The 24627-nt window shown below is 49.6% G+C and overlaps 1 protein-coding gene across 1 annotated transcript in view; it reads right to left on the bottom strand.

The window, feature by feature from the left end:
• kbtbd2 (kelch repeat and BTB (POZ) domain containing 2) overlaps positions 1-927 on the bottom strand; it is a 28064-nt gene extending 27137 nt beyond the window's left edge. Inside the window, exon 1 of the mRNA XM_085993773.1 lies at positions 639-927. The gene's annotated coding sequence lies outside the window, so the exon portion shown is untranslated. The remainder of the gene's footprint in view (positions 1-638) is intronic.
• Between the last annotated feature and the right edge of the window lie 23700 nt (positions 928-24627).

The raw sequence follows: 24627 nt of genomic DNA, 5'->3' as shown, positions 1-24627 counted from the left end.
ACACGGTTCCGTGCCCTTGAAACGGTCCCGGACTCGCGCCATTTCAATGAGTTTGTCCCGCAACCTCCGAGCGTTCAGCGGCCGGCCGGGCCACAATGTTCCGAGGCCCAGCTTCCAGCCTCGGCCAACAGCCCGCCTCAGAAACCCTCACTGCGGGGGAATGGCTGCAGCACAACTGCCTGCCGCGCAGCAACTCCCCGGGCCGGCGGCAAAGCGCTCACCGCCCGCCGTCGCTCGCTCACCGCCCCGGCCTCACCCACCACCCCGGCACCGCCCGCCCCGGCCTCGCTCACTCACCGCCCGCCCCGGCCTCGCTGACTCACCCGCCGCCCCGGCCCCGCTCGTTCACCAGCCGCCCCGGCCTCGCTGACTCACCAGCCGCCCCGGCCTTGCTGACTCACCCGCCGCCCCGGCCTCGCTGACTCACCCGCCGCCCCGGCCCCGCTCGTTCACCGCCCGCCCCGGCCTCGCGGTGCCGCCTCCCCGAGGGAGCTTTGTGCGCCAAGCAGCTCCGGAGGTGCCATGAGAGGCGGGGAGCTGAGCGGCCGCTCCCGCCCGGGTCCCAGTTGCCTTTCTCCCCCCAGCCCCGGGCCGGGGCCGCCGCCTCCACCGCGCTAACCCGGGGCCGGGAGGCCTACCTTTGTACGAGGCGGATCACCAACTTTTCCGTCCTCCATAGAGATTTCACTGCCCCGGTGAAATGCGTCCCCCGGCGGGCCTTCTCTTCCCCACCCACCCCCCGCATTGACGCTCAGTCCGTGCGACAGAGAACCGGCGCCCAAACCCCCGGGCTCGCCGCCATCACAGGCCCGACAGCCGCTGGTCGCGTCACGTCACGCCGCCGCAACGCGGTGACCTCATCGCGCAGAAACTGGAGGGTGCGGTGCGTGCGCGGCTCGCCAGGGGGCGCCAGTGAAGTGCCGGCGCTGAGCGGGTCCTGATGCTGTTTTGGTCTTTGTATTGAACCAAATTAACTGTAACTTAATAAAACTTTAAATAAAACTTAACAAATCAAATTAGGATTTTGTTGGCCGGGGTCCTTTTTTTTTAATTAAACTAATCAACTGTAAATTAATAAAACTTTAAATGAAACTTAACAAATTAAACTACTTCCGCGACCGGTGGGCGCCACGGGGACTGGAGTGCATAATTGATTTGGATAACCAAATTCTGATTTGATTTGTTAACATTTATTTAAAGTTCTATTAGTTACAGTTTATTTGTTTATTTTTGATTGGTGCTACCAAAAGAGGAACAAATTAAACTAAAATCGCACTGAAAAAAATAAAACTTTAAATAAAACTTAATAAATTAAATTAGGATTTTGTTGGCCGGGATCCTCTTTTTTTTTGGATTAAACTAATCAACTGTAAATTAATAAAACTTTAAATAAAACTTAACAAATTAAACTAAAATCGCACCAAAAAAAAATAATACTTTAAATAAAACTTAACAAATTAAATTAAAATTTGGTTGCCAGGGCATGATGGCGCACTCCAGTGCCTGCGGTGCCCACCGGTCGCGGAAGGCCTCGAGCGTGCCGGCACACACCGCGTGCTCCATCTCCAGGGCCACCCGGGCGCGAACATAGCTGCGGAAGAGAGGAGGGGGCAGTCGGGCCGAGCGACCCCCTCGACCGCCCACTGCCTGGACCTGTTAATTGGCCACTTTGGCCAGGCCCAGGAGCAGCCCTACAAGGAGGGCCCCCCTCGACCTGTCCGCACCGGGTGACAAAAGATCAGGAGCGTGGGACTGAAGTGCAGCCAGAAATCGAGGAGCAGCCCCTTCAAATAATGCAAGAGGGGCTGCAACCTCTCACAATCCACATACACGTGGAACACGGACTCCTCCAGGCCGCAGAAAAGGCAGGCGGCCTGAGAGTCCGTGAACCGACTTAAAAATTTATTGCACGGGACTGCTCTGAGCAACACCCGCGGCTGCTGTTGCTGCTCCCCCCCCCCACTCCCGCCAACACCCTGCATTTATTCTGCTCCTTGCAAGATATGCTCAGTAAACTTACTCGACTGATTAAAAAAATGAAAAGACTTGCATTTCTCTAGCACCTTTCACGACCTCAGGATGTCCCCAAAGCGCTTTACAGCCAACGAAGTACTTCTTTTTGAAGCGTAGTCACTGTTGTAATGTATCAAACGAGGCAGCCAATTTGTGCACAGCAAGCTGCAATGTACTAATGACCAGATAATCTGTTTTTTTAAGTTGATTGAGGGATAAATATTGGCCAGGACACCGGGGATAACTCCTCTGCTCTTCTTCAAAATAGTGCCATGGGATCTTTTACATCCACCCGAGGGAGCAGATGGAATCTCAGTTTAACATTTCATACCAAGCGACAGCACTCCCTCAGTACTGCACTGGAGTGTCAGCCTAGATTTATGTGCTCAAGTCTCTGGAGTGGGACTTAAACCCACAACCTTCTGACTCAGAGGCGAGAGTGCTGCCCACTGAGCCACGGCTCACACTCTAATGATGAAGGTTGAAGCATTTTTTAAAAGGAGCGGATACATATTTGAAGCAGAGGATTATCCAGGGCTATGAGGAGGGGCGGCAATGCGATTCCAATGGGATTGCTGGAGCAAAGAGCTGGCACAGGCGCAGTGGGCTGAATGGCCTCTGTTGGAAGCTTCTATGGTTTTTCACTAGAGTAAAATAAACACGGCATTTTTGCTTTCATGGACTGCTGCAGCATGTGTATAGAGAAAAGAAAAGTAACAATTGTATAAACAGTTTACATGTCTGAATAAATGGCAATTATGATTTGAAAAAGGAAACATAAACACGAGAAGTCAGGTAAAAACTGAAGTCGATAAAATTCATCATAAATACAAAAGGATCCAAACTGATTAACATAATTATATAAAGTTTGTTTTTGCGTTGAACTAATGTGATCAATAATCTTGTGATGATTGTAATTCACATTTTGTACCGCATGACACTACCTCCAAGATGCCGCTATCCCAACTCATTAGCCTTCCACTGAGCTCGACACCAATCAGGAACTTGCCCACTTTCTAAGGGGAAGGAAAGACTAGGGGGAGTAGTTTCTGTTTAAATTAGTACCCCTTCTATAGAAGAAAATAATGGCCCTGAAGTTGCATGCACGAAATCTGGAACTTGCGATCTGTCAAGGTACACCTGAAAAATGAGTATCACTGGCGCAGAGTTGGGGCTATTTGCCCAACAAAACTGCCCAGCAATTGCCCACGCAACTCTTAAAGCTGGTAAAAGCAGGCATAGGGCCTGCTTTCATCAGCGCAAGGGTATATATAAGGCTTAAATAAAACACTTAAAAATCCAAAATTATGCACATACACTTTAAATGAGTTTATGTAAATACAAATATTAAGATGTTTAAAATTATTTATCAAAAAATTAAATTTTTATTGAGGTTGGCACAATGAAGGAACTTTTGAATAAAATTGCATATCAGTACATTTATAATTATTAGAATTCTGTACATTGTATAATTATTTGGGGATTCCATTGCATATCGTTAGGAGATTCCCTTAGTAAATGATTGCATTCCTTTGTCATTGTGTCTTTTAAGGGAAGCATAGATAAACATTTGAAGCGGAAGATACAGGGTTGTGAGAACTTCCAACTCGCCTGACCGTCTAAAGCTGACCATCCTAGAAAAATATGCTGCAGGCTGGGCTTTGTCCAGGCATATCTTCCCATGGTCAAGCAGATTTCAGATCAGTCCAGGGGCTTCCACATAATTTACATCACCCAGCAGCCAGGTAAGGATGGAGGACCAAGCAGAGGATGTCCATGTTAGCAATAAAAACGCTGGATTAAGTGCCTTGGTACAGCTTTCATCCTTCTAAGCATTTTCCATCACACATTGATGTCGTGAGCCGGCACCAGGCCACATTTACAGGGAAAAAAAGGACAACCTCACTTTAAGATGATATATGATATCATAAGTGTCCCTTGAGCAACCCTGTACAGGACTCCACTTGAAATTATAGATAAAATAATTTGAAGTTTATAGGAGACAATAAAAAGATTAACTACCGGTTATGGAAAGTCCTGATTCTACAAACGTCCCCTTGCAACAGTTACACTATCAAATAGCACTATACAAATTTTGTTTGATAACACTCCTGTGAAGTGCCTTGGGACATTTTTATACCTTAAAGGCACTATATAAATGAAAGTTGTGGTTATACAGGATCGGGGTGGAGAATCTGATCCAACAGGAAGGAGAGAAGTTCTCTCTTGTGGCGCAGTAGATTAGTTAAGCACAGCTCAACACTACGTTACCAGAAAACACAATATCCAAAGTTAATAAAAGGTTATCAGAGTCACCGCTGCTGCCTTTGCTCAAATTTTCTGTAAAATCCTGGAGATCAAGGAAAACGGTGGCAACTTAAAGAAATCTGCATGCCTACAAAAACAAAGAGCTGTTCGTGATCATCAAACAAAACAGGAGCGTTAGTAATTGGTGACCAAAATGCAGACTATTTCTCAATGACCCCACTTTCACTTAAGGGGATAGATCATCATTCAACTGAAAGCATTGACCTGCTGAAGTTTCTTCTCCCAGAAGCTACTGTGTCGAGAGTCTCACCCCAAGATTGAGGCAGTGCCCAAACAGGGATGTGACTTGATAAAATCTGGGAATGGATCTCACCTGGTTTGTTGGCATAATGGACAAGTGATGTGTTGTCTATCCAGAGCCATACAGATTTGCTCTGTACCAGAGTCTCAAATTATCATGAGGTGAGATAGACCGCTCATCCTTTCAGCCAATTTATGTGTCAGGATGTGAGTGCAAATAACAAGGCTAAAGTGTTCATACCCATCTTCAGCCAAAACTGCCGAGTGGATTATTCTTCTCAGCCTCCTCCTGAGGTCCCCACCATCTCAGATTCCAGTCTTCAGCCAGTTTGATTCACTCTACGTGCCATCAAGAAATGGCTGAGTGCACTAGACACAGCAAAGGCTACGGGCCCTGACAACGTCCTGGCTGTAGTGCTGAGGACTTGTGCTCCAGAACTAGCCACATTTTTAGCTAAACTATTCCAGTGCAGCTACAACACTACAGACTACAGACGCGACAATGTGGCAAATTGTCCAGGTGTGTCCTATCCACAAAAAGCAGGACGAATCCAATCCAGCCAATCACTGCCCCCTTTAGTCTACTCTCAATCATCAGCAAAGTAATGGAAGGTGTCATCAACAGTCACATCAAGCGGCACTTACTCACTGATAACCTGCTCACCGATGCTCAGTTTGGGTTCCGTCAGGACCACTCGGCTCCAGACCTCATTACAGCCTTGGTCCAAACATGGACAAAAGGAGCTGAATTCCAGAAGTGAGGTTAGAGTGACTGCTCTTGACAACAAGGCCACATTTGACTGACTGTGGCACCAAGGAGCCCCAGTAAAACTGAAGTCAATGGGGATCAGGAAGAAAACTCTCCAGTGGCTGGAGTCATACCTAGCACAAAGGAAGATCGTTATGGTTGTTGGAAGTCAATCATCACAGCCCCAGGACATCACTGCAGGAGTTCCTTGGGGCAGTGTCCTAGACCCAACTATTCAGCTGCTTCATCAATAATCTTCCCTCCATCATAAGCTCTGAAATGGGGTTGTTCACTGAGAATTGCAGTGTTTAGCTCCATTCGTAATTCCTCAGGTAATGAAGCAGTCCATGCCCGCATGCAGCAAGACCTGGATGCCATTCAGGCTTCGGCTGATAAGTGGCAAGTAACATTCACGCCACACAAGTGCCAGGCAATGACTATCTCCAACCAGAGAGCATCTAACCACCGCCCCTCCAACTGAGTGGTTCCTGATGCTGTTCCACATTGTCTCACCAGCCATTCACCGCAATGCCACCGTGCTCCGTGAGATGGAAAAAATCATGAGCAGCATCAACCTTCCCATTCACGAAGACTTGAAAAACCCACCATGAAAGCGCTTAACATCGCGCCCACCATTCTGGGAAACAGCAGCCAATATTCATGCAGCTGGTATCGACCCACTATCCAGATGGACGGAATCGTGGGACACATGCAACATAGAGAACCAACACCTCATCACTGACCCAACAGCAGAGGTCCCTGGCCTCAACCTCCCTCACACAGTGGACAGAGCTCAACCCAATCCGCACAGGGCGTGGACGACGCGGCCTCCTGCTCCCAAGTGGAAGATGAGGGGACGATCCGAAGTGCGGCTGTGGCCATGAGTCCCAGACCGTGGAACACACCACATCAACCTGCCCACTGAGATCTATTGCAGGAGGAACTTCGTTTTTCCACTCGGCATCTCAGGAGGCCATTGAATGGAAAGCCAAACTAAACATCCCATTATAAGCTTTTCACATCATACGAAATAACAACCATCTCCAACGATATCATAAAACCTAAGAGACCGCTCCCTCTGCGACACCCTGGTCCACTCCTATATCACCCCAACACCCCTTCCCCTTCTCCTAGCACCTTCCCGTGCAAGCACAGGAGATGCAACACCTGCCCTTTTACCTCCTCCCTTCCCACTGTCCAGGGCCCCAAACACTCCTTCCAGGTGAAACAGCGATTTACTTGTACTTCTTGCAATCTAGTATACTATATTCGCTGCTCACGATGCGGTCTCCTCTACATTGGGGAGACCAAACGCAGATTAGGTGACCGCTTTGCAGAACACCTCCGTTCAGTCTGTAAGGGTAACCCCAAGCTTCCGGTCGCCTGTCACTTTAATTCTCCGCTCCACTCCCACTCTGACCTCTCAGTCCTTGGCTTCTTACACTGTTCCAATGAAGCTCAATGTAAGCTCGAGGAACAGCACCTCATCTTTCGATTAGGCACTTTACAGTCTTCTGGACTCAACATCGAGCTCAACAATTTCAGACCATAACCTCTGCCCCTATCATTTTTTTTCTCTCTCACATGGCAGCTGTCAATCATTCTGCCAGTGCCATTTACACTTCATCGAGAGTCATCTTTTGTTTCTTAACTTGTCCCATTACCATCACCCCTTTTGTCTCTTAATCTCTCCTGCCTTCCATCCTATCACAGACCTTCCCTTTTGTTCTTTCCTCCCCTCCCCCCTTTCCCTGCACCTACACTTGCTTAAAAACCTGTTCCAGCTCCAACTTTTTCCAGTTCTGACGAAGGGCCATCGACCTGAAACGTTAACTCTGCTTCTCTCTCCACAGATGCTGCCTGACCTGCTGAGTGTTTCCAGCATTTTCTGTTTTTATTTCAGATTTCCAGCATCTGCAGTATTTTGCTTTAATATCATAAAACATCTCCCTTTGACAATCAATGGTATTACCATCACTGAATCCCCCGTGATGATCATCCGGAGGGTGGAGGGGGGGGGAAGCGGGTTCACCTTTGACCAGAAACTAAACAGGACCAGCCACATAACTGCTGTGGCTACTAGGGCAAGTCAGAGGTTGAGTATTCTGCGGTGAGTAGCTCACCTCTTGATTATCCAAAGCCTCTCCACCACCTAGTTTGATGGAATACTCTCCATTTGCCTGGATGAGTGCAGCTCCAACAACACTCATAGCAGTCCTCTTGATCGCAACTCATCCACCACCTTAAACATTCACTCCCTCCACCACCGGCCCCGTGGCTGCAAAATGTACTATCCACAGGATACACTGCAGCAACTCACCAAGGCTTCTTCGACAGCACCTCCCAAACCCTACCACCGAGAAGGACAAGGGCAGCAGGTGCATATTTACACCATGACCACCAAGTTCCCCTCCATGTCACACACCATCCTGCCTTGGAAATATATCGCCGATCCTTCATCGTCGCTGGGTCAAAATCCTGGCACTCCCTCCCTAACAGCACTGTGGGAGCATCTTCACCACACGGACTGCAGCGGTTCAAGAAGGGCAACTAGGGATGGGCAAGGCCTTGCCAGCAATGCCCACATTCCGAAAACAAATTTTTTAAAAGGAGGACTTTGAGACAGTCCACTGTCTGAGCTGATGATGAGAGCCCTATTTAGACAAGGATGTGCCTGTCACCAATGTTAGTTGAGAAAGAAGTCACTGAAGTCAAATATCCTGAAGCACATTGTGCTCCTGAGACTGTGAAATGCAAAGTTGAAACCTGATCATCCTCATCAAGTTAAGACAAGTGACCTAGGGTGGAGTCCCCTGGTGGAATAGGCTCAACTGAAGAGAATCGTACATTGAAGACTGCTGACATAAGACCAACAACACAAGGTACGATAGCAAAATACTGCAGATGTTGGAAATCCGAAATAACAACAGAAAATGCTGGAAAAACTCAGCAGGTCAGGCAACATCCGTGGAGAGAAATTTGAGTTGACGTTTCGGGTCGAACCCTTCTTCAAAACTGGAAAGAAAAGAAACTAGATCGAAGGCAGGGCTGCGATCGGACAAAAGAATAAAAGAAACAAAAGAAGTAAAAGAGATTAGAAGCTAGACGAGATGGTAATAGGCTGAGATTAGGTGTAAAGTGTACTGGCAGGGCAAGAGATAGCTGCCAGGTGTGAGAGAGAAACAAAAGGAAAGGGGGGGGGGGAGAAAAGGAGTGGAAAAATTACAAGAAAAAATGAAATAGGGGCCGAGCTTATGATCTGAAATTGTTGAACTCGATATTGAGTCCGGAAGGCTGCAGAGTGCCTAATCGGAAGATGAGGTGCTGTTCCTCGAGTTTACGTTGAGCTTCCGTGGAACAATACAAGAGGCCAAGGACGGTGAGGTCCGAGTGGGAATGGAGCGGTGAATTAAAATGACAGGCGACCGGAAGCTCGGGGTCACCCTTACGGACTGAACTGAACACAAGGTAATGTCTTTGCTGTGATTGTTGGTGCCTCCCATAGATATAAATGACCAATTTTGAAACAAGATTTTGCCCAGGGTGGCAAGAAAAAACAGAGGTCTGAAAAATATCACATTCTGTTAAGGCTTTAGATGAAACCTCTCATAATCGACAATGAAGGCCACTCCCTGATGGGTAATAAGTACTTAGCAGTCAACTTTCTGGGCAGACTCTTAAAATCTCATCATTTAGGTGTGGATAGATGTGTGGATAAAGCATACTGACATGCAGGAGAATGAAGAACAGATACTTATTCAACACCACTGGCACTGAGGCCAAAGTGAAGCACATTATATTGGTAGCTGCGATCCCAAACCTGGAACCAGAGATACCTGCAGTGATACAAAAAGAAAATTTGTGCTTCTGTTCTTCTCTCCAACACGGCAGCTGTCTCTCATTCTGCCAGCGTAATTTACACTTCATCTAGAGCCATCCTTTGTTTCTTAACCTGTCCCATTACCATCTCCTTCTGCCTTGAATATCTCTTAATGCCTCTTTAATTCTCCTGCCTTCTATCCTATCACAGACCTTCCCTTTTGTTCTTTCCTCCCCTCCCCCATTTCCCAGCCCCTAAACTTGCTTAAAAATCTGTTCCATTTCCTGCTTTGTTCCAGTTCTGACGAAAGGTCTTCGACCTGAAACGTTAACTCTGTTTCTCTCTTCACAGATGCTGCCTGACCTGCTGAGTATCTCCAGCATTCTCTGTTTTTATTTCAGATACCCGCAGTGATGTGGTTTTCGATCACAGTATGGAGATAAGCAGCAGTCAGCCAGTTTACCGGACACACTGCCTGGATTATGTGAGGCAGTGTAAACATCTTGAACTCCTTTTTTGCAGAGGAACTTACTCAGAGCCGTAAAGTCCTCGCTCCTGAGCTGGCTACACTTGCTCGATTGCAGGATATCTATTTTGGCTACCAGTTGAGGGTCCCCAACCATGTTACTCTGCAAAATTGCAGGGATATGGACAAAGAAGGGACTAAATGTGGGGATTATCTGCAATGAAATCTCACCCTCCGGTTCCTCACTGAAAATGATAGATTCCCTGTTGCCATGTTAAGCTTGTGCCCTGGCTGAAAACTCAGAAGGGCTGCTGTTGGCGTTGTCCTGGTATGGCCCATAGATGGAGTGCTACCTCCATGAAAGAAGGGCCTAATCCTAGAATCTTACAGTAGAGAAGCAGGCCATTCAGCCCATCGTGCCTGTGCCATCTCTTTGAAAGTGCTGTCCAATTTAGTCCCACACCCCAGCTTTCTCCCCATAACCCTACAAATTAGTTCTCTTCAAGTACATGTCCAATTGCCTTTTTGAAAGTTGCTACAGAATCAGATTCCACCCCCCTTTCAGGTAGTGCGTTTTAGATCATAACAACCCGGAAAAAAATTCTCCTCATTTCCCCTCTTGTTCTTTTGCCAATTATTTTAAATTTATGACCTTTGGTTACCGACCCACTTGCCAGAGGAAACAGTTTCTATCTACTTGTTCTATCAATACCCCTCATCATTTTGAATGCCTCTATTAGGTCTCCCCTTAACTTGCGCTGTTCTAAGGAGAACAATCCCAGCTTCTCCAATCTCTCCAAATAACTGAAGTCCCTGATCCCTGGTATCATCCTGGTAAACCTCCTCTGTACCCGCTCCACAGCCTTGACATCCTTCCTAAAGTGCGGTGCTCAGAATTGTACACAATGCTCCAACTGAGGCCTAACCAGAGATTTGTAAAGGTTTAGCATGACTTCCTTATTTTTATATTCGATGCACCTATTTACAAAGCCAAGTATCCCATACGCTTTCTTAACTGCCTTATTAACTTGCTCTGCCACCTTCAAAGGTTTGTAAATATGCACTCCACAGTTCCTCTGCTCTTGCACCCCCTCAGAATAGTACCATTTAGATTATACTGCCTCTCCATGTTGTTTTTCCCAAAGTGCATCACTTCACATTTATTAGCATTAAATTGCATTTGCCATGTGTCTGCCCATTTCACCAGTCTGTCTGTCTATGTCCCTCTGAAGTCTGCTACTATCCTGCTCACTAGTTACTACATTGCCAAGTTTTGTATCACCCGCAAACTTCAAAATTGTATTCCAGGTCATAAGAAAAACAATGGTCCAAATACCGACCCCTGGGACCCCACTGCATACTTCCCTCCAGTCAGAAAAACATCCGTTCACCACTCCTCTCTGCCTCCTATCCCTTAGCTATTTACGTACCCAAGTTACCACTGTCCCTTTAATACCATGCGCTTCTATTTTCTAAATAAGTCTGTTATGTGATACTTTATCAAGTGCCTTTTGAAAGTCCATATATAACACATCTACTGCACTACCTTCATCAACCCTCTCTGTAACGTCATCAAAGAACTCAATCAGGTTAGTCAGACCCTATTTGCCTTTAACAGATCTGTGCTAGCTGTACCCTTATTAACACATGCTTCTCCAAGTGAGAATTAATTTTGTCCATGACAATGGTCTCTAGTAGTTTTCCCACCACTGAAGTTAGACTGATTGGCCTGTAGTTACCAGGTTTATCCCTCTCCCCTTTTTTGAACAGGTGTGCAATAACTGCAATCCTCCAGTCCTCTGTCACCACACCCATAACCGAGGAGAATTGAAAGATTGTGGTCAGAGTTTCTGCTATTTCCACCCTAGCTTCCCTCAGCAACCTAGGATGCATCCCATCTGGATCAGGTGACTTATTAACTTTGAGTTATGCCAACCTATTTAACACCTCCTTTCTATTTTTATCGGATCCAATATCTCTACTGCCCCCTCCTTTACTGCGACATTAACTTCATCCTCTTCTTTTGTGAAGACAGATGCAAAGTACTCATTCACTACCTCAGTCTTGCCCTTTGCCTCCATAAAAAGATTTCCTTTTTTTGTTCCTAATCAGCCCAATCATTCCTTTAACTATCCTTTTACTTTTTATGGCCTAGAAATTAGGTACAGCCCCGCCAGGTCTTTAGCACCCGAAATTTAGCGCTCGGCCGGATTCCCGTAGCGCCCGCCTGAAATTCAGTTGCGCCGCCCCAACACGGAGGCGGGCGCTATTGGAGGGTTTGGCCGCCTCGTTTGGGGCGAAGAATGTCAGTTTCAGGCGTCCAGCTGCCGCTGCGGCACCCGATGCGGTGCGGCAGGCTGGGGTACTGCAGGCCTCCTCCTTCTCTTAAGGAGGAGCTGCCTGCAGCCATGAGATCACCGCTGGATTCCCCCGGCAAATGAGCCCGGCACCACGGAGAAGTGCCGGGCTCACGGGAGTGACACACCAATGCCGCGGGGGGGTGGTGCAGGAGTCCGGGGAGGGAGGTGCGGCCAGGCGGCCGCCGAGAAAGCGGCCGGCCGCCCCTCCACCTTTATGCGCCGGCCTCTCGGAGCTGCAAGGCACCGTTTTGCAAACGCTGTTTGCGGCCGCCACGGGAGAGGCGGCCGCAACTGAATTTGGCGGTCGGACCGGAATTGCATTGGAACCGGGGCGCTGCGCACACCGATGACGTCATCGGTGCCAGCGCAGCGCTACCGGCTAACGTTGATGTTACGGACCAACTGAATTTCGGGCGCGAAAAAACTTCCGGCGCAAACCACTCTATAGCCCATAAGTGGGCGCAAACGCGACTGAATTTCTAGGCCTATATGTTTATAAAAAAAATTGGGTTCCCTTTTATTTTACCCGCCAATCTTTTCTCAAACTCTCTCTTTGCCTTTCTTATATCCTTTTCCAATTTTCCCCTGCACTCTCTGTATTCTGCCTGGTTTTTGACTGTATTCTGCACCTGGCATTTGTCATAAAACGTTTTCTGTTTTATTTTAACCTCTATTTCCTTTGTCATCCTAGCTTTAGCTCTAGCTTTGAATGCCCCATCTTTCCTCCTTATGGGAATATGCTTGGCTTGTACCCGAACTATCTCCGCCTTGAAGGCCTGCCATTGTCATTTACTGTTTTCCTGGACAATCTTTGTTTCCGGTCCACCTGTGCCTGATCCCTTTGATTGGCTCTCTTCCAGTTGGGACATTTCACTTTTGATTTTTCTTTGTCACTTTCCATAACTACTTTAAACCTAATTATATTATGACCACCATTACTGAAGTGGGGCATCGGTGCCCTTCAGGAATTAAGGGGTTAACAATGCAGCTTGCACACTAGAAACGGTTGAGACAGCGATTGGCAGAGGTCAGACATGTTGACCACAATGTTTCGATGCTTTGGAACGTTAGATGAAATGAGCTCAGAAACACCAACCACACGGGGCACCGCAAGACAGAAATGCAGACATGCGGTTTTACTAAAGATCATGTGACAATAGCATATAGACGAAAGATTGTGTGACGCGAGATAGGGAATTAGCCAAACAGCAACTGTGTACGCGGGCCTTAAGCCAATTAAAACAGTGTAACGGAATATGCACGAGGTTAACATGACATTTGAACGTATAAATATGTAACTCTTACTGTATAATTTTGGAGAAGTCCTTACTGGTGCGCCAGTTAAAGATTATCTCCCCACCGGTGCAATAAAGACCATTTGACTATCGATCTAAAAACCTTGTGTCGAGTGTTGGTTTAAAATACTCCACAACAATTACCCAGATGTTTTCCCACTGAAACACACTCCACTTGCCCTACTTAATTCCCCAGAACTAGATCCAGCACTGCTTCCTTCCTCGTTGGGCTACACACTGATTAAGATAGTTCTCCTGTACACATTTTAGAAATTCTGCACCCTCCTTCCCTTTACTCTGTTTTTCCCCAGTCTATATTAGGGTAATTGAAGTCCCCTACTATTACTGCTCTATTATTTTTACATTTCGCTGAAATTTGCCTACAGATTTGCTCCTCAATCTCCTTTTCACTATTTGAGGGTCTAAAGTAAATACACAGCAGTGTAACAGCTCCTTTTGTGTTCCTTAAGTCTAACCAAATAGATTCAGGCCTAGAAATTGAGTGCCCTTAGCGCCGATTTTGCGGCGCTAGAGGGCCTAGCGCTGCATTTGGCGCCGGCGCCGAAATTGCCTGGGGCCCTTACGCCGCGGTAGACCGGTAGCGCTGCGCCAGCACCGATGACGTCATCGGTGTGCGCAGCGTCCCGGTTGCCATGCCGACGGGCCCCAGCGCCGAAATTCAGTTGCGGCCGCCTCGCCCGTGACAGCCGCAACTAAGGCTCTGGCAACAGAGTCTTACGAGTCTTTGCGCCGGCGCATTAAAGGCCCCGCGGCGGCCGGCCGCTTTCCCGCCGGCCGCCTGGCCGCAGCTCCCTCCCCGGGCTTCCCCCCACCCCCCCCCCGGAACAGAAGCAAGCCCGGCACTTGTCCGAGGTGCCGGGCTCATTTTTTAAAAGATTTTCGCGGGCCGCGATCGGGTGCAGGCAGCTCCTCCTTAAGGGAAGGAGGAGGCCTGCACTTCCCGAGCCTGCCGCACCGCATCGGGTGCCGCAGCGCCGGAATTGCGGCGCGAGACGGCAGTTAGCGCCGATTTACCGCCGCAAAGACCCTTCAGTAGCGCCGGCAGCCGTTTGGGCGCGGCCCTGCTGAATTTTTGGCGCGTGCAGGGGGACTTAGCGCCGGCACTAACTTCCGGCGCTAAAGCCCTGGCTAAGCCAAAACTCAATTTCTAGGCCATAGTCTTTGAACCCTCTAGTATATCGTCCCTCTGTAGAACTGTAATATTATCCTTGATCAATACTGCCACTCCCCTTCCCGTCTTTTTTCCTTCCCTATCTCTCCTGAATACATTGTAGCCAGGAATGTTTAGTTCCCATTCCTGCCCATGTTTAAGCCAGGTCTCCGTTATAGCCACTATATCATAACCCCATGTGGCAACTTGTGCCTGTAGCTCACCAACCTTATTTGTAACACTCCTAGTATTAACACCCATGCATTCCAACAGCATGCTAGTTGACTTTGCTTTTTTCCTCCATCTAATACCTTCTCTTGCTACACTATTCTTTGTTCTGTTGCTGTTTGTCCCTCCTAGTTTTCAATGTACATTGTCTCTCCCCTCTGCTGCTGCATCCTGGTGTAGGATTTGCAAAATTTCCACATTCTCCCAAGGTTATTAATAAAAGGGACCCTATGGACAATTTAAAAAGGTACCCAAAGATGGCGTCCGCACCTCGTGACCAAAAGCCTGTAAGATTTTAAAAGCTTGGACTCTGCAGCTCAAAACAAGCAGCTTTGGGAAATCAAAACTTAAAATGCATTTCTGTGAAAAGGACTTTTGTGTTTGAAGGGCCAGACAGCTAAGCAAACATTTGAATATGCATTTTTGTCAAATTGGAACAGATCAACCCAGTTAGGCCTAAATATGAGGCCATTAGTTTGTCTGCATAAATAATCGGAAACAGCTTATGGGAGCCATCTAGGCTGGTCAGGCCGATGAAAATGCATTAATGACAATACAGTCCGGACATCAGGCCATTAGGTGCGATAAATGGCCATCTAAAAACAGTTATTCTAGATTGATATAATCATTTAAAACAGCCCGCCAAAATTGAAACAATGAACTAACCTGATTTGGTGCGCAGATTAAGGGCCATTCGCAAGGAGTATAACTGTAGGCCCGCTGTAGCAATCACTCTCTTGGCTCTTGCTCTTGCCCCTTGCTCTTGCTCTCGTGGCTCCAGCCTCTTGGGGCTGCCGCTGCTCATACTCGTGCCCTGGCCTCGTGGCAGGTCTCTCCTCGCTCCCCGCAGTAAGATTTCAGCAGTCAAGGACACCCATACCAATCGCTGGGGAGGGGAACGAGGCCCGAGTCCATAGTCATCCAGGACACCCAGGCTGTAAAAAGGGGCGAGACGAAACTGAGCAGGCAGCCCAGGACTTGTATAGTAGCCCTACGCGGCGAGATGAGGAGAGACGAAGAAGAAGGTAACCACTCGATAAGAGCAGAGCAGAGCAGCGAAAGACGTATTGATAAAGGCCAAGCGCCTAGTTATAAGCTGGCGCTTGGGGGAAGAATCTTGTTGAACACTACGAATAAACGCAGGTGTCTATGCCACAATGAATATACTGGCGTTCCAAGAATGGGTAGTAAAATCTAAGCAGTAAAGACTGCCAACTGTCCGATAAACATAACGATACCGTCGATGACCGCCCGAGGGAGGAGAAGAAGAAAACCCATCGCGACGAAATGACGACGGTAGCTGAGGAGAAGAAAGGTGTGTCACAGCAGCAGCTCCAGCACCGCGCCCTGAGACCATGTGGCGACGGAGTACCTAAATGGACAGAAGACCAAACCTCAAAACCCGCATCCGTTAAAGTAACAGGCTTGTTTTGGATTGGTGAGCATGAATTCTGACCCCTCATAGCTTAATCTAGTTAGGTATAGGGGTGGGATAAGGATAAGGGGATTGTTAATGTAGTTGTATTTCCCTCGATGTGCCGTGTGTTCCCCATTCCCTGTATAAGTGTAGTTAATGCCTGTAATTGTTTCTGGACCAGTAACTTTTCTCATAAGACTGTGTTTTCATTCCTGTTTTAATAAAATCTTGGTTTTCTTACACCAAACCACCTGTCTACTCGAGTTTTCTGTATCGTCGCCTGTACCTAAGTCCGATGTCTAGAACCCAGGGGCGTGGGAGCGATTCAAACTGCTCACAGGCAGTCAGGGGCACGCGCCACCCACCACCCCCTACACTGGTGATCCCCCAGCCCCTGCCCCAATTCATTCCCCTAACTTGTACTAAAATGTTCTTTTTGGCCACATAGGAAGGGATCATTTTGGATACTTGGGGGGTGATTGGGGGGTGAAAATCGCCCCCATTGGTTTGCAATATCATCAGCAAGTAAGTATCTTCTCCAGTTTTGAACCACTCCCCCATGGTATCATGGGATCATAAAATCTGGCAGTATAGGGATGCTCAAGTGGTGGACATACTGATGACTGAAAAAGCCTTCTGTATTCCTCAGTGAAGAAGAAAATTTGCCCTGATTAGGAGACAGACAGATTTTATTCATGTTATTTCATAGCCCCCAAAAAATGCGATGAATCTCCTCTCAGGACACCGAACACATGTCTCAGAAAAAGTTATAATACTGTCCCGGGTAACTAGGCCCATTAGTTTAACATCAGTAATAGGTAAGGGCCTAGAAATTCAGTATAGCCACTTTTGGGGCGGTAAAGTCGGGCGGGCGCTAAAGTTTGCGCCCGGCGCAAAGTCGATGGCACTTCGCCGATATTCAGTAGCTTCGCCCTAAGAGGTTCCTTGAGCGCTAAAACTGGCATTGCACGCCTATCTTTAGGCGCTAAGCCGGCGGTGCAGAGGGATAGCGCCGAGGCCGGGCGCAGCGCAGGTGTGGTCATTTCTTGATTGACAGCAGACACCGTGGCGCCGGCCAGCTCTTAAAGGGGGAAGGGTCGACTTGCTCTGCTGCAACGGCCTGCACACTGCAGCCTTCCAGCTAGGCCTGAACACTGCTGGTGATCAGAAGGAGCCATGGCAACGGTACAGAAGGCCCGTGAGCGTGCCCTGCGCTTCTCAGCCCATGACTTGAAGGTGATGGTGAGGGCCTTGGAGAAGAGACAGCACGGTGGCATAGTGGTTAGCACTGTTGCCTCACAGCGCCAGGGACCCGGGTTCGAATCCGGCCTCGGGTGACTGTCTGTGTGGAGTTTGCACATTTTCCCCGTGTTTGCGTGGGTTTTCTCCGGGTGCTCCGGTTTCCTCCCACAGTCCAAAGATGAGCGGGTTAGGTTGATTGGCTATGATAAATTGACCCTTAGTGTTAGGGGGATTAAAATATGTGGGGTTACGGGGATAGGGTGGGATATGTGTGGTGTAGGGGTTACGGGGATCGGGTGGGATATGTGTCGGTGCAGGCTCAATGGGCCGAAATGGCCTCTATCTGCACTGTGGGGTTTCTGTGATTCTGTGATCTTGTTCCCGGACACTGGCAGGAAGCCTCCAACCAGCGTCTATAGGAAAGCCTGGAGGGAGGTCGCCCGCTGGGTGTCGGCCACCGGCGATGCCCCCAGGGACAATGTCCAATGCCGGAAGAAGTTTAATGACCTGACCAGGATTGTCAGGGTGAGTACCCTTTCCAGTCTCCTCCTCATCCTTGCATGTACACCTGACATGATGGGCAAAGGGACCTGAAAGCCCTAATGGCCAGCCCTCAGCTATGGGACAGTCATGAACATCAATTGCACATTCTGCACTTTACACCATGGGAGGCAGCGCACACCACATCAGGGCTACACACTGGCCAAGCTATTCCACCATGGGAGGCAGCGCACACCACATCAGGGCTACACACTGGCCAAGCTATTCCACCATGGGAGGCAGTGCACACCACATCAGGGCTACACACCATACTTACAGGCCGTCCTTTCTCTTGCAGGCTAAACTTGCCAAAAACCGAAGGCACCAGGAGCAGACTGGGGGAGGCCGCCCCCAGATCCAGGAGCTCACTCCCCTGGAGGAGCGCGTGAGTCGCCTCATGGGACCCCGGGTGATTGGGCCCGTCACCTGTGGAGATGCCGACCCTCTTCTGGGCCACAATGGTATGGACATCACCATTTGGACTTCTCTCGTCGCACTTGCGCATCCGATCTACCTCCTTTGCCATTGTCCGACCAATGCGCTGAATGCCACCAGTCATGCCTCCCTCGCTGATGCCCTCTCCTCACTCTAAAGCTACTCTTGTGCCTTCCTGCTTTCAGCTGGTGACGAGGAGCTCCCTGAAGCTGCCAGTGACAACCCCTCCGAGGAGGAGGAGGAGGAACAGGAAGGCGGACCATCAGGGCAGCAGTCAGGTGCGGCTGCAGATGCCGAAGTAGTGGACACGTCTTCCCTGGAGGAGAGCCTGGAGGAAGTGTCGGAGGGGAGTGGAGCTGCTGGGACCAGTGGCGTCCAGCAACCCAGGAGAGCTGCGGTTGGTCCGCGGCCTTCCCCCCAGAGGGGGGAAGGATCGGAGGGGTGTGCAGTTGCTGGGCCCAGTCGCCGCCGGCAACGTGGCAAGGGTCGGCCAGCTCTGCCCCCTGCTCCCCAGCGGGAGAGTCCGGACTCCAGTCCGGCCACCTTCAACTCAGAGGAGGTGCGCCACCTCGATCAAATGGCCCAGGATTCGGATCGCCGGCACACCGAGCTGATGGGGGTAGTGGCACGGATGCCTGAGGCCATCGAGTCCCTGGCTAGTAGTGTGCGCGAGTTCGGGGCCTCACATGCCGTGAGTGGCCGGCTGATCAGTGATGCCGTCCAGACAGTGGCTGCTCTGTTGCGGTCGCAGACCAGGGCAACAGGGGCACTGACTGCTGCCACACACGCTGCGTCAGCCAGGCATCGCCTGGACACCCGCCGCGCTGCAGCAGCACAGCGGGCTGCCCTTCGGCAGATTGGTGTGCATGCTGCAGTGCGGGCCCGTGCGAGTGCCAGAGTGGCACATCACCAGCCAGGGCGGACCATCCGCCAGATTGCACACATTCCTCCAGCCGTCACCGCCACTCCCCCAGTGGCGCCTCAACGGCAAGCGGCTGCGAATGATGTTGGCCAGGCACATCTGCGCCAATCACCAGCCGGCCCCTCGAGGGGCAAACCCTGTCTAGGCCGCCCCCCAAGGGCATCTGCCGGAAGGACATCTAACCCTCAGGAGCCTTTCCCCAGCCTCGCAGCAGCCACTGGGCAGAGCTTGCGGAGGAGCAGCAGGCCGGGCAGGGGCCCCAAAAGGCTCGACAAGGTCTCGCCCTCGCGGCCCAAGAAGTAGACGGTGTGGCCAAGTGTTATTTTATATGGCGATGCCTATGTTTCTTTTGGCCATGGTTGTTTTGTTTCTGGGGATGTTTTTTGGGTTAAGGCCGAGGATGAAGGCCATTTTTGAACCAATGTTCATTTATTCCTCCCCAGGTTGTGGGAGTGAGTCATTTGATGTACTGTTTTTTGGGGCCGTTTAATGTTTCTGGGTTTCATGTGTGAAGGGGTTTCATTGGTCTAAAATAAAGATTTCTCTTTATTCAGAGAGTGTCCATGTTTGTTGCTGTAAGTGTTTGTTGCCTTCGCCGGCTGAGGGCTTGCGGAGCGGCTGCGTTCATGTTCCTTCATGGCCACAAGGCATTCCCTGACAGGGGGCTTAGAAGTGCCGTTCAATAAGCCGCCGACGGACGGCCCTTGGACCTTCTCGCTCCCTCCTGGGATGGTACTCCTCCTCCTCCTGCTCCTCCTCCTCATGCTCCTCCTGCTCCTCCTCCTGAGGTGGTGGTCCAACGTGAGGTGGCAGTGCCTGAGTCCTGCGGAGAGCCAGGTTGTGCAGCATGCAGCAAACAACGACGAATTGGGACACTCGGTCCGGGGAATACTGCAGAGATCCGCCGGAACGATCCAGGCAGCGGAACCGCTGCTTGAGGACGCCAATTGTTTGCTCGATTATGTTCCTGCTCGCTTGATGACTCTCGTTGTATGCCTCTTCAGCAGGGGTCCTGGGCGCGCGGAGCGGGGTCATGAGCCAGGTACACAAAGGATAGCCTTTGTCCCCGAGAAGCCATCCTCTTGGGGGAGGCTGTGCCTCGAACATGTCATGCACAGTTGTCTGCCGCAGGATAAAGGCATCGTGGCTGCTGCCTGGAAAGCGGGCATTGACAGCTAGGATGCGCTGCTTGTGGTCACACACCAGCTGCACATTGAGGGAATGGTAGCCCTTACGGTTGCGGTAATCCTCGGCATGCTCCACAGGTGCCCGCAAAGCCACATGCGTACAGTCAATGGTGCCCTGCACCAAGGGGAAGGCCGCGAATCTTGCAAATCCCAGTGCACGCTGATGCTGCCTCTCCAGGGCCATGGGGAAGGAGATGAATTGGCGTCTCCTTCTGAAAAGGGCATCGGTCACCTGGCGGATGCAGCAATGCACGGCGAACTGGGATATGTTAGCTATGTCCCCAGTAGCGGATTGGAAGGAGCCGGTGGCATAGAAGTTCAAGGCCACCGTCACCTTCGCCTCCACCGACAGAGACGTCCTGCTCCTGAGCTTTGGACGCAGATCTCTGCGAAGCAGATGGCAGATCTCTGCAACCACCTCCTTTCGGAATCTCAGCCTTTTTACACATCTCGCGCCACTCATGTTGAGGTAGGTGCGCTGCTGGCGGTATGCCCTGACTGGGTAAGGCCTATGTTGCCGACGCCTGTTGCCCCCTCTGCGTCTAGCCAGGGCTGCCCCTCTCACACCGCGTCTGCGAGCCCTACGGACATGACGCTGAAACTCAGCGTTGGCACCCCATGCAGCCCCCATAATATGCTGCCAAACAGTCAAATATACAAGAGGCCACTTGCAACGCTCTGGCCTGAAGCCAAAAATACCTGAGCTAGTGTGGGCCCAAACCAGAAAGCTGTCTTCCTTGGTCTCTCTCCAGAAATCCGTTGCACAAGAGTGTTTGCTGCAAAATGGCTGCCCTTTATAGTGCCCTTTAATTTACGCTCCCCGGGTCCCGCGTCGGCTCTGTTGCGTTCCACTAAACAAGCGTGCGGGCCGCCGGCCGCACAATGGGGCGGTCCCACTGAAGTTCTGGATCGGGGCGCGCAAAGGGCGTTGCACGAGGATATGACGTCATTTTCTGCGCGCGCAGGTGAGCGCGCGCTAAACTTTGCGCCGGCGCTAAATGTGTACTTAATTTGGGGCGAGGCACAGATCGCGCTGCGCCCTGACGCTACACGCATAGCGTCCGAAATTCACTTCTCTTAAGGCGCTAACAGCTGGCGCAACCAACTGAATTTCTAGGCCAAGATGCTTTATGGAATCATTAGGGATGCAATATATGAATGCTTGAATAGAGAGGGACATATTAAGGACACCCAACGTGGCTTCATAAAAAGGTTATGTCTTACAAATCTAATTGTACTTTTTGAAGAAGTTGCAAAGGTGCTGGATGAGGGAAGCCCAGTAGACATTGTCTACTTAGACTTCCAAAAAGCTTTTGATAAGTTACTGCACAACAGGCTTCTGTATAAGATCAAAGCCTCTAGTGCTAGTGGTAATATATTGAGCTGGATTGAGAACTGGCTGGCAGGACGTAGGCAAAAATTAGTTATAGATTGACTTGGATTTGTTTGGAGACCGGTCACCAGTGGTGTCCCGCAGGGATCGGTGTTAGGACCGTTGCTTTTAACTATTTTTATTAATGATCTGGATGTAGGTATTGGGGGCATGATCTGCAAACTTGCAAATGATACCAAGATCTGTGCGAGTGTCAGGACTGTAGACGATGCTCGTCTGCTTCAGGCGGATCTTAATATGTTGGGTGATTGGGCTCATGGCTGGAAAATGATGTATAACGTAGATAAGTGCAGTGTTATGCATGTGGGCAGGGCAAATGCTCATCATTCATACATCCTTCAGGGAAAAGCATTAAAGATGGTGGAGATAGAAAGCGATTTGGGCATTTCAGTGCATACATCCTTAAAGGTACATGAGCAATGCCACAGGACAATTGAGTATAAGACGAGGCATACTATTTTGTCTTTGTACAAGACCTTAGTCAGGCCGCACTTGGAATACTGTGTCCAGTTTTGGTCTCCTCACATTGTGGGTGATATTGAGGCTTTGGAAAGGGTGCAGAGGAGGGCCACTGGACTAATTCCCAGTTTAAAGCATCTTAGTTATCAAGATAGGCTAAAAGAGTTGGGACTCTACACTTTAGAGAAGCGTAGACTTAGGGGGATCTGATTGAGGTTTATAAGATGATGAAGGGAATAGATTTCAACAAATAGGTTAGGGAGGACCAGGGGTCACAATTTTAAATTGTATAATGCTAGATCTAGATTAAATGTCAGGAGGTGGTTCTTCTCCCAGAGAACAGTGGACCTCTGGAACAGGCTGCCGTCTCGTGCGGTGGACGCTGGTTCGTTGAATTCCTTCAAGTGAGAATGGGACCTGTTTCTGACTGGGGCGGAGATCACCTCATACAGAAGGTGGGCACTGCAGGGAATTCAGGGCCAGAGTGAGCTCCTGGACTAGTTTCGATCACCAAGATGGGTCGGAGAAGAATTTCCCAGGTTTTTTCCCCCAAATTGGCCTGGGTTTTTTACCTGGTCTTTTCCATCTCCCAGGAGATCACATGGTTTCGGGTGGGGTGGAGAGTGTGTGATGTAAGAAAAAGGAGGCTTACCATCAAGTAACTTATAAACACACTATATACAAGAGAGGTCTTTACCATGCCTCTGGTAGAAGCCTCTTACAATACTGAACAGACCAGTATTTATACCAGTCCAACAGGAAGTGACACATGACAGGAAGTGAGGTATGTACACAGTTCATAGTTCATAGTTCACAGTTCACAGTTCACAGGAAGTGATGACATAACTTCCCGGAAGTTATTATTTTTATCACATTCTTCCCTCCTGCAGGTTTAGGAGGCTGTGGTCTACCTTTTGGTCCGCAGCCGCCGAACAAGGAAGAGTCGCACCCGTTTGGATTCCCGTCGTAGAGGGTCGCTGGTCCGCTTACATGCGGTTGGCCATTGGCCAGAGTCCGTGTGGCCTGGATTGCCCTGTGAAGGGTCGGGGAGATCATGGCTTCGAGTACGAGCCCCAATAGGTTCAAAGTCAGACTGCCTCTGTTCAGAGGGAGGTGCAGAGCTGGTCTGTGGCAGACCGGTACTTTCATGCGTGGTACTGGGAGGGTCGCAACCTTGAGCACGGGGTTCTACCGGCACCAAGCTAGTTGGTGTCCGATCAGGATCCTGGAGAGGGGTACCCGATAGGTCCCAAGAGTTTCCTGGTGAAATGCCATCACCCGATGTCCCACTAGGTCCTGGTGGGCAGGGAGCCAGATCCCGTAATGATACGGTAGATTCTCGGCCGTCGGAATATCGTATGTTTGCATAGGTGGGGTTGGCATCGGTTAGTTCGACCTCGTCTACAAGAGGGTCATTTTTAGACGTCCGAACGTATCTTCGGAGTAATACAGGTCCAGGAGTAGTTAGCCATGACGGGAGTGATGTCCCATGAGATGAGCGACGCTGGAATCCAAAGAACCGCTCATGAGGTGTAGTATTTGTGGCTGTAGAAAGCAGGGACCGTATAGAGTGCAATGCATCCGGAAGCACTGTTTCCCATTGCTGGTCTGGTAGGCCCCGAGATCTTAAAGCGAGACGTACGGAATTCCAGATGATACCGTTATACCTCTCTACCTGCCCATTTCCGATGGGATGGTATGGTGTTGTTTTGCTTGTAGCAATTCCCCGTTCTGAGAGGTAGTCCTTGAGTTCCCTCGACATAAAGGATGGACCCCGATCTGAGTGAATATAAGCCGGCATGCCACAGAGAGAAAATACCTGCTCAAGGCAGCAGATTACTGTGGACGCCAGCATATTGGAGCAGGGGAAGGCAAATGGAAAACGTGAATATTCGTCGATCATGGCGAGCAAATATGTGTTCCGAGTTGAAGAGGGCACTGGGCCCTTAAAATCGATGCGAAGTCGTTGCATCGGTTGGGTTGCATGTATGAGTATACCATCTGAGGGGCGGAAGAACTGAGGTTTTAATTCCGCACAAAGCCGGCATTCTGAGCATATTTTCTTTACATCTCCAGTGGAAAAAGGGAGATTCCGTGATCGTACGAAATGTAGCATGCGCGTAACGCCAGGATGGCACAAACCATTGTGGACATCCATGAGGGTGGAGGATGACATAGTGGAGCAGAATGCCCGTGTGAGGGTGTCCGGGGCCACATTCTCCTTGCCAGGCCGATAGAGAATGGTATAACCAAAAGAGGCCAGTTCCATCCTCCAAAGTTGTATTTTATTATTCTTAATTTTGGTTCGTTTTCGATTATCGAGCATGAAGGCGACTGATCGTTGGTCCGTGATCAATGTAAAG

The sequence above is a fragment of the Somniosus microcephalus genome, chromosome 7 (genome assembly GCF_052327205.1).
Source record: "Somniosus microcephalus isolate GS21.2 chromosome 7, FLI_Smic_1.0, whole genome shotgun sequence".
In the NCBI taxonomy this organism is placed as follows: domain Eukaryota; kingdom Metazoa; phylum Chordata; class Chondrichthyes; order Squaliformes; family Somniosidae; genus Somniosus; species Somniosus microcephalus.
The sequence above is the reverse complement of the archived record's forward strand: the minus strand, read 5'-3'. Positions and strand labels throughout refer to the sequence as shown.